Source organism: Haematobia irritans, chromosome 3 (genome assembly GCF_050003625.1).
Source record: "Haematobia irritans isolate KBUSLIRL chromosome 3, ASM5000362v1, whole genome shotgun sequence".
NCBI lineage: Eukaryota > Metazoa > Arthropoda > Insecta > Diptera > Muscidae > Haematobia > Haematobia irritans.
Genome location: NC_134399.1, coordinates 191,693,050 through 191,711,986, shown reverse-complemented (window position 1 = coordinate 191,711,986; position 18,937 = coordinate 191,693,050). Strand labels below are relative to the sequence as shown.

The 18,937-nt window shown below is 32.0% G+C and overlaps 1 protein-coding gene across 1 annotated transcript in view; it reads right to left on the bottom strand.

The window, feature by feature from the left end:
* Nucleotides 1–18,937, bottom strand: part of fog (folded gastrulation) — a 222,057-nt gene that overhangs the window by 55,187 nt on the left and 147,933 nt on the right. Inside the window, exon 4 of the mRNA XM_075300953.1 lies at nucleotides 15,199–15,226. The gene's annotated coding sequence lies outside the window, so the exon portion shown is untranslated. The remainder of the gene's footprint in view (nucleotides 1–15,198; nucleotides 15,227–18,937) is intronic.

The following is an 18,937-nucleotide window of genomic DNA, read 5'->3' as shown; positions in this document are numbered from 1 at the left end:
AACCCAGCAAATTAAATTGATGCATTTGAACCGAGTCAGAATATTTGGAAAGTGAAGGCAAAGTGATTTTACAGCACTTTTAACACACGGCTCTATATTGCAAAACCAAACAAATCTTATTTGGGAACATTCAAGTGGGTAGTCCTATCTTACCCGCCCAGACATTGTTCCTTTTGATTATCACTTGTTCCCATCGATGACGCATGACCTGGCTGATCAGCATTTTCATTCTTATGAGGAACCTACACGCAAAAAAATAATTCTTTCCTCCCAAACGAAATTTTAGACAAACAAAATTCGTTTCTCATTTGCTTTTCGCTGTAAGGAAGAAAAGTATATACTTTTTGTGATAAACGTTTATTCTTTTCCAGGATGTAAAAACAATTTCATAAAGACTAGCTCAAAAAAAAACATTATTTTCTTGCTAATTGCATTGTCCCTCACATCTTTCTCACATCCACGAGGATTTTTAGTTCTTAACACCTTTTCCTGTAATACCAACAATGTAGAAGAAATTATACGATTTTATAAATTTTTAAAATTTTTTTTACCTTTCGCCTGGACGGAGAATCGAACCGCGGACCATGCACATTGTAAGCCAACACACTAACCACTGAGCTATGTACCTGTTATGGTCATCAATAGATAAATATCCATATAAGTTATATTTATATAGCATAGCTTGCGGCGCCCACGAACCGAATAAACAAAGTTTATTTAACAGAAACAAACATTTAGTTTGGCACCGTGGAGCAGTGGTAGCTACGTCCGACTCTCATGCCAAGGGTCGTGGGTTCGATCCCTGCTTCGGCCAAAGTTTTTTTTTTGCTTTTGTTTTTTTTTTTACATATATTCCAGATATATTCGGAAGATTCCGAAAAAATGTTCAACATTACATTGTACTATATTAAATTTTGAACTGTAAAATGTGTCTTATTAAAGACCTAAAGTCAGAAAAGAACAGTGTTTGATATAAACGAAATGGACTGTGTTGTTATTTCAAAAATAACTTTTTTTGTTGAAAAAATAAAAATTTTGTAACAAACGAATTTTTTTGGTGATAAAAGTTTAAAATTTTCGAAGCAATTCAAAAAACTCTAACAAAAGAAAAACGTTTTCGGTACACGTTTTCCAAACGTTTTTTTTTCTTTGCGTGTAAATATTGGGTTAATTTGGGTGTTGAAGACAAATTGTTTTTCATGGAGGTATGTTATGTTTGACGAGAAAATAATATTTTTGCGACAACAATGCTACATGGTCGCTGTGAAAAAATAACATGGTGCTCTTGAAACATGTTTGAGGTGATCATATTTCTTCTCTGGGTGTGTGTATTTGAAAGGACCAGTTGCGCATTATGAGTTGTCAAAACCCAGCAAATTAAATTGATGCATTTGAACCGAGTCAGAATATTTGGAAAGTGACGGCAAAGTGATTTTACAGCACTTTGAACACACGGCTCTATATTGCAAAACCAAAAAAATCTTATTTGGAAACATTCAAGTGGGTAGTCCTATCCTACTCGCCCAGACATTGTTCCTATTGATTATCACTTGTTCCCAACGATGACGCATGACCTGATCAGCCAGGTCATGCGTCATTTTCATTCTTGTGAGGAAGCTAAAAATTGGGTTAATTCGGGTGTTGAAGACAAATTGTTTTTCATGGCGTTTTTTATTTTACCACTTACCAAAACCTAATGCCTAGCTATGAATAACTCTTCAATTGATCAGTCTTTTGTAAATATTTTTTTGGAATTAAATCTCAAATATTTGATTAAAAAAACCCTAAATTTCTATGTTGCGCTCAAAATAATATTTTTATAAATTACTTCTCGAAATTATATCCATGTAGAAGGATCGTTAAAAAATTAAATTAGAAGAATTTATATATACTAACTACACCCAAAGAAAAAATACTTTCCTCCGGAACGAAAATTTAGACAAACGGAATTTCCCTTTCTTATAAAATAATTTCTTGTAGAACAGATAAATTCGAAGTTATAATAAAATATTCAACGATTGCTTGAACTCTTTTTTATTTGTTTTCCTCATGTTTTCCTCAGAAAACAAAACTCTTTCTTCGTTGTATCTACTGAGATTTTTGTGTGTTGAAAGTATTTTCTCGAATAGAGTTTAATATAATACAATAAATGTAATAAAATATTTATGGAAAATTCCAAAGACTACCCCCAAAATAAATTATATTCCCCAATTTGATATACAATAGTTAGTCATAAAATATTAAATGAACGATTAAACATTCTGATTGGCACCTACACATTATACAAAAAAAAAAAACAAAAAAAAAAAACAAAAAATAAAACATGTTTTGGAACTTTATGGAACAGCCTGATGAAATTCTTGTATTAAAACATGAAATCAGTTCACATGTAGTATGTTTTTGTAAAACCTTGAAATTCTTATCAATTCCAAAAAAAAAAAAAAAAAAAAAATACAAATCAAGAAAAGAACCACAAAACGTTTTAAAACATATAACAAAAATATATGAACACTAAAATATTTATTTCTTTAATTCAATAAAGGAATATATAAGACACACTTACATGACATGCTTTGACTTGTATTAGCTTTAATCCAATGGTTTTTGTATTTTGCGTTTTTGGGGCGAGAATGGTATCCGTTTGTAGTGACAAGTAATTTCAAAATAAAATTTATTGCAAAAAATAAAACACAAGACAAACACAGAATAAAAAAACAAAATCACAACACTTCACAAAAACTTGTAAATATTTTTTTATGGCATAGGGCATTAGGTGGAATTCATGTCAGAATTCTTTGACATTTATTAATTTTTTAAAGCTTTCAAATATTATTATTTTTTTTGTCGTATTTTCAAAAATTTGTATACAATGTAAGAGGTGGGTGGTTGCTATGTTGTTTTTTTTTGTGGTTTCAATTTTATGCCGATTATTATAATTTATATGTAGACATAAGGATTTGACACTTTTTAAAAATGTTAAGGCAATTTACGGTTTCTTTTGACACTTCAAATTTTATTTATTTTTTTTTATCTTTAGTTAATATGAAATTTTCTTTTTGTTTAATTTCTGGTACCATTTTACATGGTTTTATAATTTATTAAATTTTTTATATTCATATTTTTACTTTATTTTCATCATATTATTATTTCATATAATTATTTATGAAAATTTTAATTTCTTTTCAAAATCTTTTGCTTATTTTAATATTTTGCGTTTTTCGGAAATTTTGCGTCTTAAATCCGTGAAATCTCAATACAAACTGAACACACAACTAATATTTCCATTTGTTTCTGTTTTTTTTTTTTTCTTGTTGAAACACTTACAAAATTCGAATATCAAAATTCACCAGCAGCCAGCCAGCAACAACAAAAACACCAAATACAAAAACAAAACAACACCATAGAGCATGGCTACATTTATGAGTAGAATTGAACGGGGCAATACGAGAAAAACAACGCACTGGTGAAACAAATAAATATGCCCGAAAAACTCAAAAAATCGAGAGTACATGAACCGATGATGGCAGCACAAGCAACCCAAGTCATACTGCGTACAACAGAATCATAAGATTGAATGAACGTAGATCATACATTGGTATGAGGCATATAGCATGAAGTTCGAAGAAGAATAAGTAGAGATACACTAATATCACACCATATAGAACAAGCACATGAACAAGAAGAAGAAGAAGAGGATCTCTATGCAGGCAAGCAATGAAACTACCACTATCAAAGCATGGCCAAAGAAAAGGGAAATTGAATTTCCATTTAGCCGTATAAGGAATGAAACCTCACTAAGCACGAATTACAAATTTCACTCACACTCTTACGACAATAGATATCATCCTAAAGAGCGATCCACAACCACCACTATTATTATGAAGATTTTTTTCAGTGGGTGTAGGAGGAAATATTTAAAATATTCTTTAGAAGAAGGGAATCAAAACATAATCATTGATAACCTTTCTATCATACATGTTGCTACTGTTGTTGTTTGGTTTTGTTATCAAGGAAGAGTTTCCGATAAAGTAGCAAAACAAAGAGATCACTCTAATGGTATGAGGTTTTTATTGTCTCAGGATTCACTCAAATCATCTAGCCAGGGATATTATTCGATTTTTGGGCAATTTTCACAAAGTTGGCAACACATGCAGTTTGAGAAGGATAACTTTATACAAAAAACAAGTGAGGAAAGTCTAAAGTCGGGCCCTGTTTCACAGTGTGGCGCAGGGTATAAATATGGGAGCTATATCTAAATCTGAATCGATTTCTTCCAAAATAAATAGGGTTCTATTCAGAGCTAAAACACATACTTGTGCCAAATTTGAAGTCGATTGGACTAAAACTGTGACCTAGACTTTGATTACAAAAATGTGTTCACGGACAGACGGACATGGCTATATCGACTCAGGAGCCCACCCTGAGCCTTTTTGCCAAAGACACTATGTGTCTATCTCGTCTCCTTCTGGGTGTTGTAAACATATGCACTAACTTATAATACCCTGTCCACAGTGTGGCGCAGGGTATAAATATACAGTGAAAACAACCATTTTAAAGATTTTGCTTCGGAATATTTTTTAGTAAAGTAAAGTTACTAAAAATCAGCGATTTTAAGGACGATAATAATAATTTTGAAATATGTTTTAATATTTCTAATATTTCTAACATATGTAACGATATTCATTTTCAAGTCGAATCTCTTGATAAATTATCGACTTTTGGTCAAGGAGAAAAGTGTTGTTAAGAGATGGAATGGGACATGTAAAAAATTGGGAACACCTATTTTCGGATCTGAAATACCTCTCGATTTCCAATAACAGCCAAATCGAATAAAACCCAGAAGCCGAAGAAGCCAAATCGGGAGATCAGTCTATACGAAGGCTATTTTTCGTGGATGGAGACAACATTTTTGAGTTGGGGACTTGGGAATTTGTTGGGGAATTTCCACAAATTTGGGGATTTTTGTAGGGAATTTTCAAAATCTGGTCAGTATAATAAATCAGGTTTTGAGTTATGGTTTATATGAAATTCTTTACTTTTACATGTTTACAAAGGTATAGAGAGTCTTAAAAATAAAAAAATTCTATTCCAAGAGCTACTTTACAATTTACTTTGTTTCCTTTTTTTACTATTGTGAAATTATTTCGTAAGGACTGGGGTCGAAGTCTTGGCCCCTCATTTGTGTGCATCATTGATTTGCAAAATATATACCGCACACATATAATTTTTATTTCTCGAGCATTTAGAAGACGATTTGCATAAGATACAAATTCGATGACTCTTTATACCAATAATTAATGAGGGATTATATCGGATAATATTTTGAGCACCAGTCTCTTGGTTTTGTGGTTTGAAATTTTAATCTTATTGTATCTCGCAAACTGGTATAACAAAAATTGCAAATTTTCAAATTTTTAAATTGTGACGGATTTTTTACAGCAGAGTATATTACTTTACTTTTCAAAAATCTTGCCAAAAAACTGTATTGCGGATTTTTGTGGGGAATTTTAAATAAAATTGGGGATTTTTGGGGATGAAATCGTTCTATTTTGGGGACAAGAGCCCGAAAAATACTGGCAACGCTGTTCCAGAGTTATAGCAATATTTAAAGATTATCTTCAAATATCTCAATTTTCTCTCATATTGTCTCTCATTCTATGTAAACACATACCGATCAAAGTTCCTGGTCATACATATAGTAACCATGGTTGCCATTTTGGTCCGATCGATAATTTTTTGGACCATTGAAATTGGGCAAAAAAATTAATAAATTTTAAATTTTGGATGGAATTTGGTTGATTTTGGTCCATTTTTGTCAAATCGGTAATTTTTCAAAATTTTGACAAAATTTTCTTTAGAAATAAAATGTTGACAAAAATTTCTATAGAAATGAAATGTTAACAAAATTTTTCTGAAGAAATAAAATTTTGCCAACATTTTGTACAGAAATAAACTTAAAACAAGTATATACAGCAGTAAGTTCGGCCGGGCCGAATCTTAAATACCCACCACCATGAACCAAATATTAGGGTTTCCTTTGAAATTTCAGGAGGGCTTGAGGACTTGAGGACACAACCCGAAGATAAATTTAAAGATTTCACCTATGAGGACTATATCATATTCTGGATTTATAAGAACCATTTTTGTTTGAGGTTTAGAGGAATCATTAACATCTCTTGTAAGTGTGCAAGAAAATTATAAAATAACGTCTTGATTTGAAATCTTAAATCTGTAGAAGTAAAATCTGGAAATTTTACATTGAGTTTCAAGCAATTTTCATGATCTGTGCGCCTTCTACACCCTCAAGAAGTGAAGTCGGTCTATATGGAGGCATTACCAAATGGACCGATAAAAACTTAATCCGATACACGTTTTTGTGAGCCTAAAATACCAGAATATTTACAATTTCAGGCATATCAGATAAAAACTACGGTTTCTAGAAACCCAAGGAGTTAAATCGGGAGATCGTTCTTATGGGGGCTATACTAAAATATGGACCGATACTCACCATTTTCGGCACACCTCTTTGTGACCCGAAAATACCTCTAGATTTCCAATTTCAGGCAAATAGGATAAAAACTTCGGATTCTAGAAGCCCAAGAAGTAAAATTGGGGAATCGGTCTATATGGGGGCTATACCATAATATGGACCGATACTCACAATTTTTGGTCTTACACGTATTTGTGGTCCTACAATACCTCTAGATTTCCAATTTCAGGTAAATTGAATAAAAACTGCGGTTTCTATAAGCCCAAGAAGTAAAATCGGGAGATCGGTCTATATGGAGGCTATACCAAAATATGGACCGATACTCACAATTTTTGGCACACATATTTGTGGTCCTACAATACCTCTAGATTTCCAATTTCAGATAAATTGAATAAAAACTGCGGTTTCTATAAGCCCAAGAAGTAAAATCAGAAGATCGGTCTATATGGGGGCTATACCAAAATATGGACCGATACTCACAATTTTTGGCACACGTATTTGTGGTCCTACAATACCTCTAGATTTCCAATTTCAGGTAAATTGAATAAAAACTGCGTTTTCTATAAGCCCAAGAAGTAAAATCGGGAGATCGGTCTATATGGGGGCTATACCAAAATATGGACCGATACTCACAATTTTTGGCACACGTATTTGTGGTCCTACAATACCTCTAGATTTCAAATTTCAGGTAAATTGAATAAAAACTGCGGTTTATATAAGCCCAAGAAGTAAAATCGGGAGATCGGTCTATATGGGGGCTACACCAAAACGTGGACCGATACTCACCATTTTTGGCACATCTCTTTATGGTCATAAAATACCTCCAGATTTCAAATTTCAGGCAAATTGGATAAAAACTACGATTTCTATAAGCCCAAGACCCCAAATCGGGAGGTCGGTTTATATGGGGACTATATCAAAACCTGGACCGATATAGCCCATCTTCGAACTTGACCTGCCTGCAGACAAAAGACGAGCTTGTGCAAAATTTCAGCACGATTGCTTCATTATTGAAGTCTGTAGCGTGATTACAACAGACAGACAGACGGACAGACGGACAGACGGACATCGTTATATCGTCTTCGAATTTCTCCCTGATCAAGAATATATATACTTTATATAGTCGGAAATCGATATTTCGATGCGTTACAAACGGAATCACAAACTTATTATACCCCCGTCACCATTCTATGGTGGTGGGTATAAAAATGTTATATAGATACAAAATTATGCAAAAATGTTATATAGAGACAAAATTTTACGATAACTTTATATAGAAATAAAATTTAGGCTTAATTTTATAAAGAAATAATATTTTGGCTAAATTTTCTATATAAATGGAATTTTGACAAAATTTCCTAAAAAATGAAATTTTGACAAAATTTTCTATAGAAATAAAAGAAATTAAATTTTGACAAAGTTTCATAAAGAAATGAAATTTTTACAAAATTTTCTATGGAAATAAAAGAAATTAAATTTTGACAAAATTTCCTAAAGAAATAAAATTTTGGCTAAATTTTCTAAAGAAATAATATTTTGGTTAAATTTTCTATAGAAATAATTTTTTGGGTAAATTTTCTATAGAAATGGAATTTTGACAAAATTTTCTATAGAAATAAAATTTTGACATAATTTTCTATAGAAATACAATTTTGACCAAAATTTTCTATAGAAATACAATTTTGAACAAAATTTTCTATAGAAATAAAATTTTGACAAAGTTTTCTATAGAAATAAAATTTTGACAAAATTTTCTATAGAAATAAAATTTTAACAAAATTTTCTATAGAAATTAAATTTGGACAAAATTTTCTATAGAAATAAAATTTCCATAAAATTTTCTATAGAAATAAATTAAGGACAATAGAAGTAAAATTTTGATAAAATCGTCTATAGAAATACAATGTTGAAAAAGTTTTCTATAAAAATAAAATTTGGATAAAATTTTCTATAGAAATAAAATTTTGACAAATTTTTCTATAGAAATAAAATTTTAACAAAATTTTCAATAGAGAAAAATGTTGACAAAATGTTCGATAGAAATAAATAGAAATACAAATTTCAATAGAAATAAAAATTTTTAAAGAAATAAAATTTTGCTATCGAAGTAAAATTTTAGAAAAATTGTAACTTTTAAATTATATTAATTTATTTTGGGAAAATGGTCGGCTGGTACAAATTTTGGCCCAATTTTGGAAAAATGTTGGTCCAAAATAAAAATTCATTGTAGCAACGCTGATAGTAACATCTCTATTTTTATAGAAGTAATAACTTTCCCTTGTTGGGATATATTTATAAATTAAAGAATTATTATAACATACATCAAAATATAAGTTTGTAATAAAAGTGATTGTTTTTTTTTCTAATATTCTATATAATGCTTAATTATTTAGCTATTTACAATATTAGACTTATAATATAACATAAAAATAATATTAGAAGGAAAAGTGGCATTGGCTACAGAGACCATCAGCTTAAATTAATATGACACAATTCTAAGATTTTGTATGACTTAGTAAAATATTTCTTTGAGAGGACTGATTTGTTTCCCATAGCTACAAAATTCAATATTGTATAAAAAAATCACAATGTGAATTTTTGAATTTGCTAGATTTTTTTATTCAAACTCGAAAATAGTGTAGTTTTGAGAAAAAAAAAACTCATATCTGCCAAATATTGTCGAGTGAGTCTTATAACACAAACTCACTCACTCAAAGGAGTTCCATACATCAAGCATCTATCACATCCCTGCCAACATTAGGGTGATAGTTTTATCGTCTTTCGCTAAGATGTCACTATTTCGGATCGCTAGGAAGTTTTCTGGTAGTAAAATCGCAAGCACAGCAACAATAAAAACAACTATCGCGTGGGGTGTTTCCGTTTCGAAACAAATTCGACTCTAACAGCGATCAAAAATCTAAATATAGACTCCATACATCGACATAGCTAATTTTTCAATAGCACCTCTCTGAGAGTACATGTGTGTAAAAAGCCACTATCAACCAACGAGCGTGGGTGGCACAGAGGGAGAGCCTCTGACTTGAAAACGAGAGGTTCCGAGTTCAAAGCTCGGTGCGGCCGATCATCATTTTTATTTTTTAAAAAATAACTATCGCGTTTTTGACTTCTTTTGGTCACTGGTTTGATTCCCCGAGAACACAATCGCGTAGTGGGACATTTGTTCCCGAACGGGGACACTTACTCGATAAGAAAATGATATCGCCTATGAAAGTTTTATCTTCCAGTGTGAATCTACTTCGATACTCTTTCGATAGAAAATGTTTGCAGGGATACAGGTAAAACACAGGTATAATTTTCATTAACAATCTCTTCTTCTTACTTTTTACACCAAACATCCAAACAAACAAAAACACACACACACACCAAATTTAATTACAATACTCTTATCTCAAGACAAATAGTAGAAGAGAAATATGTGAACATCAAGATAAACACATTGGATTGCACTGCTTTGCAGGTATTGGAGATAACCGAACGTCGGCAAATAACTCCTCTCGGATGAAAAACAAATAAAATCTTCTTACGACCATTTCTAGCCCATATTTATAATTGGTACGATTCAAAATTGTTGGTATAGGTCAGTGGTAAATACCACGCAGACAGAGAGGGAGAGATAGAGAGAGGTGAGTAGGAGAGAAAGAACTCATCATGGAAGTGTCACCTCTGTATTATCAGCATGCGGCAGACAATGAATACAACCACATCACGGGCAAACAGCATGAAAATATTCCAAAAATACATTTAATTGGGTCATAGAACAAAAACAAAAAAGCAGACGCGAAATAAACAAAAGAAACTCACAAATTTACCCAACTCCAATGGATATTGTTTTTGTGATTATCTCTTGTATTCTTAGGATGGGTTTCAGGTTTGTTAAACAAAAAAAAAAACGGTAGACAGGATATCTTCCAATCTGGGATAATGGTCTTAGAAAACGAAAAACTTACACACACACACACAAACAAATACTAACTTGGCCTATAGATAGGCTTAAAATATTCCAGACTACCAATTTAGTTATGGTGGTTCTGTTTCTTTTTAGATGGTGACAAAATTGTTTTTGTAGTTTAATTCATTTTTTTTTTGTCTTAAAGATTTCTTTAAGAGTTAAACTGGTTATGGTTCTGGGTCGAAAAAAAAAATTACATCCTCCCTTTACTTAGTTTGTAAGATTTGGTTTCCTTTTTTGTATTTTTCCCTTAAAATCAAAAATTAAATTTCCTTAATCTTCATTTGGCGCGTTCTTAAGGGAATGCGCGCGTGCTTAGGTAGCCCATAATTGCACCAATGGCCCAGAAACGTTAACCTCCTCGGTTTGCTATGGCATTTAAAAGCTGATGGTTTAGGGAATTCACTTTGTGACCATAAAAATTAAATGTTTTAAATGGCTATGAACGTGGCAAATAAGGCAAAGTGTCAGGAAACCCGGTGTGTATTAAAATAAGATCATTATCTTCATTAGCATTTTAAGTAATTTTTATTGTGCCACAAAGATGACATCAGGTGGAAAATAAATTCCTTTGCTCATAGCTTTGTAAGTATGGGTAAGAAGGTAGGTAGATGAAATATGTACAGGTGGTTAATATTGGTCTACTGGATTTCCATTGCGAATTTCAAGTATAAAGATTAGCTAACGCAAAGTGACTTTTATTTCTTATATCCCAGATTTTATTGGTGACTAGCAAGATTTGCGAAATCTGCTAGGAAGTTACGGCGACGAATGACAAAAAATTTATGGTAGTGGCTATTTTGAATTTTCCAAAACAAGGGAAATGCTGAAAAAATATGTTCGTAAGTCCAAAGAATTCATATTTTTAATATACAAATGCTATATTTGCGCAGATTTTTAATTTGGACAAAGTAACCCAGCAACAAAAACTTTGCCAAAAAAAATTGAAAATGTTCTTTTTGGATCCGGAAGAGGAGCAAAATTCGAATAGAAGCGACTAATTCAACATGGGCTTGTCCTAGGACGTACTCCTATATCTACCATTTCAACAGAAGTTGCACTGAATTTGCATCACTTATTAAGTTGTGATCCAAATTCAGTGTTTTGGATGTGAATTAAAACATTTGGTGACACTTTGCCATATAAATAATTTGTATGATCTTTAATGCATTATTACGTTTGTCTGAAACGTTTGACGTCAAACATTAAAAAAAAATCGCATTTTCTAGAACGGATTTTTTTTCGACAAAAAAGCTCATACAGTAGTCATTATATTTCGCATCAATGGTTTTTGCAAAATCGCCTATCAGGTAGCGACCCGTTATAGCAGATATCAGGAGTGATATTTGACGTCTTGAGAACACTTGTGTTCGGTTTAAGTTTAAATGGGGCCATATTTGCTTGGTGTCGTTACAATTCTCCCATCGAACATTTGCCATCATGACAGCCTTCTCACACAGCAAGAGCTTGGAGGTAGCCAGAGGCATACCAACAGGTTATGTAAGGTAGTTCCTAGCCTTGCTAGCTCATCTGCTTCGCAATTCCCCGGTAAGTTCATATGGACAGGCATCCATATTAGATGAATATTGTGCTGCTCAGCCATCTCATTGAGAGATTTGCGGCTGTCGATGGACGTTTTCGAGTTGAGGAACACAGAGTCCAAGGATTTTATTGCAGGTTGACCGTCTGAGTATATATTAATGCCAATATTGCTTGGAGCATTACTTCTCAGCCAATTCACCACTTCTCTTATTGCTAATATTTCAGTCTGAAAAACACTACAGTGATCAGGTAATCTTTTCGCTATTCGCTATTCGAAGTTCCAGATCTTTAGAATATACTCCGAAACCCACTTGTCCATCCAATTTGAAGCCGTCAGTGTAGAAATCTATATATCTTTTATTCCCCGGGGTCCGTGTACACCACGCCTCACTGTTGGGAATTAGAGTCTCAAACTTTTTGTCGAAAAATGGTCTCGCCAAAGTGTAATCCACTACGTTAGGCATATCTGGCATTATTTTGAGGACCAAACTGAGGCCGTACCTGCTTTCCGACTACAGCAATAGCACGCGCAACCGCACAGCCATTGTTGCAGCTGACTGTTTGGCCAAAATATCTAAAGGCAATAGATGCAGTATGACATTAAGGGAATTTGTTCCTGTCTTGCTGAATGCACCTGAGATACACAAGCACGCCATACGCTGAACTTTATCTAAACAAGTCGGTTTCTGAAGTGCCGGCCACCAGACTACAACACCATATAGCATTATAGGTCTAACCACTGCCGTATATAGCCAATGTACAATTTTTTGGTTTTAGTCCCCACTTTTTCCCTATTGCCTTTTTGCACGAGTATAAAGCTACCGTGGCTTTTCTCGCCCTCTCTTCAATATTAAGCCTAAAGTTCAGCTTCCTGTCCAAAATAACGCCAGGTATTTTGCACACTCACCAAAGGAAATTTCAATACCCCCTAAGGAAATGGGCCCAACCGTGGGAGTTTTGCGATCTATGCAGTGCATGACTAGTTCTGTCTTTGCAGGATTTACCCCAAGACCATTATCTTTCGCCCATTTCTCAGTCATCCGGAGGGCTCTCTGTATAATATCTCTAACTCTTGATGGGAATTTTCCCCTGACTGCTAGCGCCACATCATCTGCGTATGCCACCACTTTTATCCTTTCTTTTTCTAGGGAAACCAGAAGGTTGTTTATAGCAACATTGCAACATTTCCTCCTTGAGGAGTGCCTCTGTTCACATACCTTTGTATGTTTGCTTGTCCTAGTGTGGCTGAAATGCGTCTCTTCCTTAGAAGTTCGTCTAACAGCCTAAGTATACCTGGATCAACATTCAGAGTTGTCAGTCCATTTAATATCGAGCTCGGATGGACGTTATTGAACGCCTCTTCGATGTTTAGAAACGCCACGATTGTGTATTCTTTGACAGATAGTGAGCTTTCAATAAAGCTGACTAATTCATGTAATGCGGTCTCAGTAGACCTGCCCTTCGAGTATGCATGCTGTCGTTTCGAGAGCAAACTTAAATCGACGCTAGTTCTAAGATAAATATCTATCATCCTCTCCAGAGTCTTAAGTAGGAATGATGATAAGCTGATTGGTCGGAAATCCTTCGCATTCGAGTGAGAGGCTTTTCCCGCTTTAGGTATGAAAACGACTTTTGATTCCCTCCACTTTCCTGGAATATATGCTAAGTTGATACAACCTATATATATCGCCGACAACCAGGGGATAATTCTGTCAGCTACCGCTTGTAACTCCGCCTTGGAGCCACCGTGGTGCAATGGTTACCACGCCCGCCTTGCATACACAAGGTCTTGGGTTCGATTCCTGCTACAACCGAACACCAAAAACTTTTTCAGCGGTGGATTATCCCACCTCAGTAATGCTGATGACATTTCTGTGGGTTTCAAGGCTTCCCTAAGTGGTTTCACTGGAATGTGGAATGACGTTCGGACTCGGCTATAAAAAGGAGGTCCCTTGTCATTGAGCTTAACATGGAATCGGGCAGCAGTCAGTGATGAGAGAGAAGTTCACCACTGTGGTATCACAATGGACTGAATAGTCTAAGTGAGCCTGATACATCGGGCTGCCACATAGCCTAACCTAACTCCGTCTTAGTAATTCCATCAGGTCCGGGGGATTTGAATGATCCAAAGCTATTTATTTTGCTCTTGGAACAGGTTTGATCACCTCACCTGATGACCTGATATTCCTTCTCTGGGTGTGTATTCGCGCAATCTAAAGATCCTTTCGAATCAATATAATATTTTCCAACAGGTGTTTTAATTAGAAACCCTTGAAACAGAAGTAACATTACAATCTTCACTATTTTATTTAATTTTTTTTTAATTTTTATAAAACCAAATTAAATAATTTATGACTCTCAAGGTAAAAGTAAACGAATATCTTCATATAATCTTGACAATGTAAATATCTTCATTACATTAGTCAATGTCATTACCATTTATACAAATATTAAAATAAAACTAATAAAAGAAAAGATAAGTTTATGGGCTTTCTTTATTTCATTTCTCTTGTCCGTCCGTCCGTTCGTCCATTGCGTCCATTGGCCGGTCTTTAGTTTTATTTGTATTCTCTAATCATCAACCTTATCTGCGGTTCTTCGTTTGTCTTCTTTGTTTTTTCTTCTATTTTTTCTACAAAGATTTTTTTATGAATAAAAAAAAGTAGGGAGTGTTAACGGTTTTAAAGTGTAAAGACTGACATAAAACTGACGACATGCGCCACAAGACAATCCACGAAGACAATAAGAAGAAAAAAATAAACATAAATAAAATGCGGTACTCATGTCTGGCGTGAAATCTAATTCACTTTTTTCCAGTATGGTCTTTTTTTTTCACCTCCATTCTGTTTTTAATGTGATTTGTTTTTTTTTATTATTTTTTTCTCTTGAACAATAAATAAACAGTTAAGTTTCACCGTATTCAGTTACAGCAGTTTTTTTATAAATAAATAAAATTTAAAATGACAATATATGGCTTAGAAAAAGATTCAATGACATTATTTAAGCTCATTTTCTTGATAATGTAATTGCTGGCCATTTATATGCACTTACCTCTAATGCATTTTTTTACTTTTTTTTTGACCTGAGATAATCTCAATTTTCCCATTTTTTAAGTGAGAGTGATTGAGAGGCATTGAAATTACATATAGATAAAATATTGTAAAATTTATAAAGCTAAGTTAAAATAGTAACTTACATTTTTATCTACGAAAGAAAATTATATCCTGAAAGTAGAAAGATAATTGAGATAATTAAAAATTATATACAAATTCATTTCTTAACAAATATTTACTATTATTTTACTATAATTGATCAAAGAAAATTAATCTTTAGAAATATCTGTCCTTGCGTACAAATCTCAGATTAGACCAAAAACAAAAAAGTTTTTCAACGTTTGCTGATCTCTCGTCAGTAAAGTTGATGACATTTCTGAGTGTTTTCTCAACATGTGGACTCGGCTATAAAAAGCAGCATTTCCTTCGACCAATCGACATGATCCTTTTTTGAGCGATTGGCAAATTATATGGGATCCAACGAGTACACATTTTTTATTTATTTATTTATTTTTTTTTTTTTTTGAAGGCCAAATGTTCATGCAATATTGCAATATTGAATGTGTCGGGTCCCACTAATACCTAAGGTTTAGGGAGCCACCGTAGTGCAATGGTTAGCATGCCCGCCTTGCATACACAAGGTCGTGGGTTCGATTCCTGCTTCGACCGAACACCAAAAAGTTTTTCAGCGGTGGATTATCCCACCTCAGTAATGCTGGTGACATTTCTGAGGGTTTCAAAACTTCTCTAAGTGGTTTCACTGCAATGTGGAACGTCGTTCGGACTCGGCTATAAAAAGGAGGAGGAGGTGGCATCCCGATGTATCAGGCTCACTTAGACTATTCAGTCCATTGTGATACCACATTGGTGAACTTCTCTCTTATCACTGAGTGCTGCCCGATTCCATGTTAAGCTCAATGACAAGGGATTGAGCTTAACATGGAATCGGGCAGCACTCAGTGATAAGAGAGAAGTTCACCAATGTGGTATCACAATGGACTGAATAGTCTAAGTGAGCCTGATACATCGGGATGCCACCTAACCTAATACCTAAGGTTATACAATCTCATGATAGGTCACATGACGATTCTGCAATATCAGTTGACACACAATGGTTTCCGGGACATCAATTGATTCTAGACGACTTTTATGAAATTTGTCTTGGAGTGAAAATCGATCTCAGTTGAGTTCACCATGCCATCAATCAACATTTACCCTTGAAGGAGCTTCATCGCCAAAAATTGAATTGAGCTCATCGATGTATTGGTCTTCAGTTAATCCACTTCGAAAGGTTTAAAAAATTATCTCAAGAAAATGTTCACGATTTAATTTCATTCTTTGGGCGAGATGAATCCTTTACTTTGATGAAAACAACACAAATAGCGTTCGTATTTCAAAACGTTGTGAATACGATACGCTTTACGAGCTGTCAGTTGGGAGATTGAAACACATCTAGAATTCTAATTTAATTCTATGCTCAAGATGTCATGGTGGCAATATCGAAACAAGGTCCACCGACAGAGATCTCGACCTGCAGACAAACCACGAGTTTGTGCAAAATAAAAAAAAACGATAGCCTCACTATTTTTACAAAATTTTCTATAAAAATTAAATATTGACAAAATTTTCTATAGAAAAAAATTTTGACAAAATTTTCTATAGAAATAAAATTTTCACAAAATTTGCTATAGAAATAAAATTTTTAGTAGAAATACACTTTTTTTATTATTATTATTAACAAAAATTCATATAGTTTATAATATAATATATGCCTCAGCGCCCAAAGGCATTGGAGAGGCTAGTTGGCAATGTTACACTTAGTATTATTTTATTTCAATTTCTATAAGAAATAATAGTATATATATTTAATTAACAATAAATTTTAAGAGCAGTTATGTTAGCTATAGACAAGAAAATATTAGTTAATAGTACTATATCAGAAGCAATATTATGACAAGATATTTAAGATATTCGTTTTTAAGAACTCTTTAACTAAATTTTTGAAATTAGATATTGATGTGCAGAATTTAATATGCTGTGGAAGGTTGTTGTATTCACGAGTACCAGAAAAGTCAACGCGTTGTTTAGTTCTTTCGACAAAATAGTCTATAGAAATAAAATTTTGACAAAATTTCTATAGAAATATAATTGTGACAAAATTGTATTTCCATAGAAATATATTTTTGACAGATCTTTCTATAGAAATACAATTTTGACAAAATTTTCGGTAGAAATAACTTTTTGGCTAAATTTTCTATAGAACTAAAATTTTGTTAAAATTTTCTGTACAACTTGTAAAAATTGTTTTTCTATAGAAATATAATTTTGACAGAATTTTCTATAGAAAAAAATGTTGACAAAATTTTCTATAGAAATAAGATTTTGACAAAATTTTCTATAGAAATAACTTTTTGGCTAAATTTTCTATAGAACTAAAATTTTGTTAAAATTTTCTGTAGAAATAATATCTTGACAAATTTTTTTATAGAAATACGATTTTCTGGAAATTTTCTATAGAAATAAAGCGTTGACAAAAGTTCCTATAGAAATAAAATTGTAACAAAATTTTTTAAAGAAATAAAGTTTTGACAAAATTTTTTATAGAAATAAAATTTCGACAAAATTTTCTATAGAAATAAAATTATGACAAAATTTTTTTATAGAAATAAAGTTTTGAGGAAATGTTCTATAGAAATAAAATTTCGACAAAATTTTGTCAAATTTTTTATAGAGATAAAGTTTTGAGGAAATGTTCTATAGAAATTAAATTTAGACAAAATTTTCTATAGAAATAACATTTTCTAAAGAAATAAATTGTTGTTTTTATAGAAATAAAATGTTGATAAAATTTTCTTTAGAAATAAAATTTTGACAAAATTTTCGATAGAAATAAAATTTTGACAAAATTTTCTATAGAAATAAAATTTTGACAAAATTTTCGATAGAAATAAAATTTGGGCAAAATTTTCCACAGAAATAAAGTTTTGACAAAATTTTCCATAGAAATAAAATTTTGACAAAATTTTCGATAGAAATAAAATTTTGCAAATTTTTTTATAGAAATAAAGTTTTGAGGAAATGTTCGATAGAAATAAAATTTTGACAAAATTTTCGATAGAAATAAAATTTTGAAAAAATGTTCGATAGAAATAAGATTTTGACAAAATTTTCTATAGAAATAACTTCTTGGCTAAATTTTCTATAGAACTTAAATTTTGTTAACATTTTCTGTAGAACTTGTAAAAATTGTATTTCTATAGAAATATAATTTTGACAGAATTTTCTATAGAAAAAAATTTTGACAAAATTTTCCATAGAAATACGATTTTGACAAAATTATTGGCTAAATTTTCTATAGAACTAAAATTTTGTTAACATTTTCTGTAGAAATAATATCTTGACAAATTTTTTGATAGAAATACGATTTTCGGGAAATTTTCTATAGAAATAAAGCGGTGACAAAATTTTTTATAGAAATAAAATTTCGACAAAATTTTCTATAGAAATAAAATGTTGATAACATTTTCGATAGAAGTAAAATTTTGACAAAAATTTCTATAAAAATAAAATTTTGACAAAATTTTCTATAGAAATAAAATTTTGACAAAATTTTCGATAAAAATAAAATTTTGACAAAATTTTCGATAGAAATAAAATTTTGACAAAATTTTCGATAGAAATACAATTTTGACAAAATTTTCGATCGAAATAAAATTTTGACTAAAATTTCTATAGAAATAAAATTTTGACAAAGTTTTCTAGAGAAATAAAATTTTGACAAAATTTTCTATGAAAATAAAATTTTGACAAAATTTTCTATAGAAACACAATTTTGACGAAAATTTTGTTGATTTTTTTTAGAATTTTGGCCAACTTTTATTA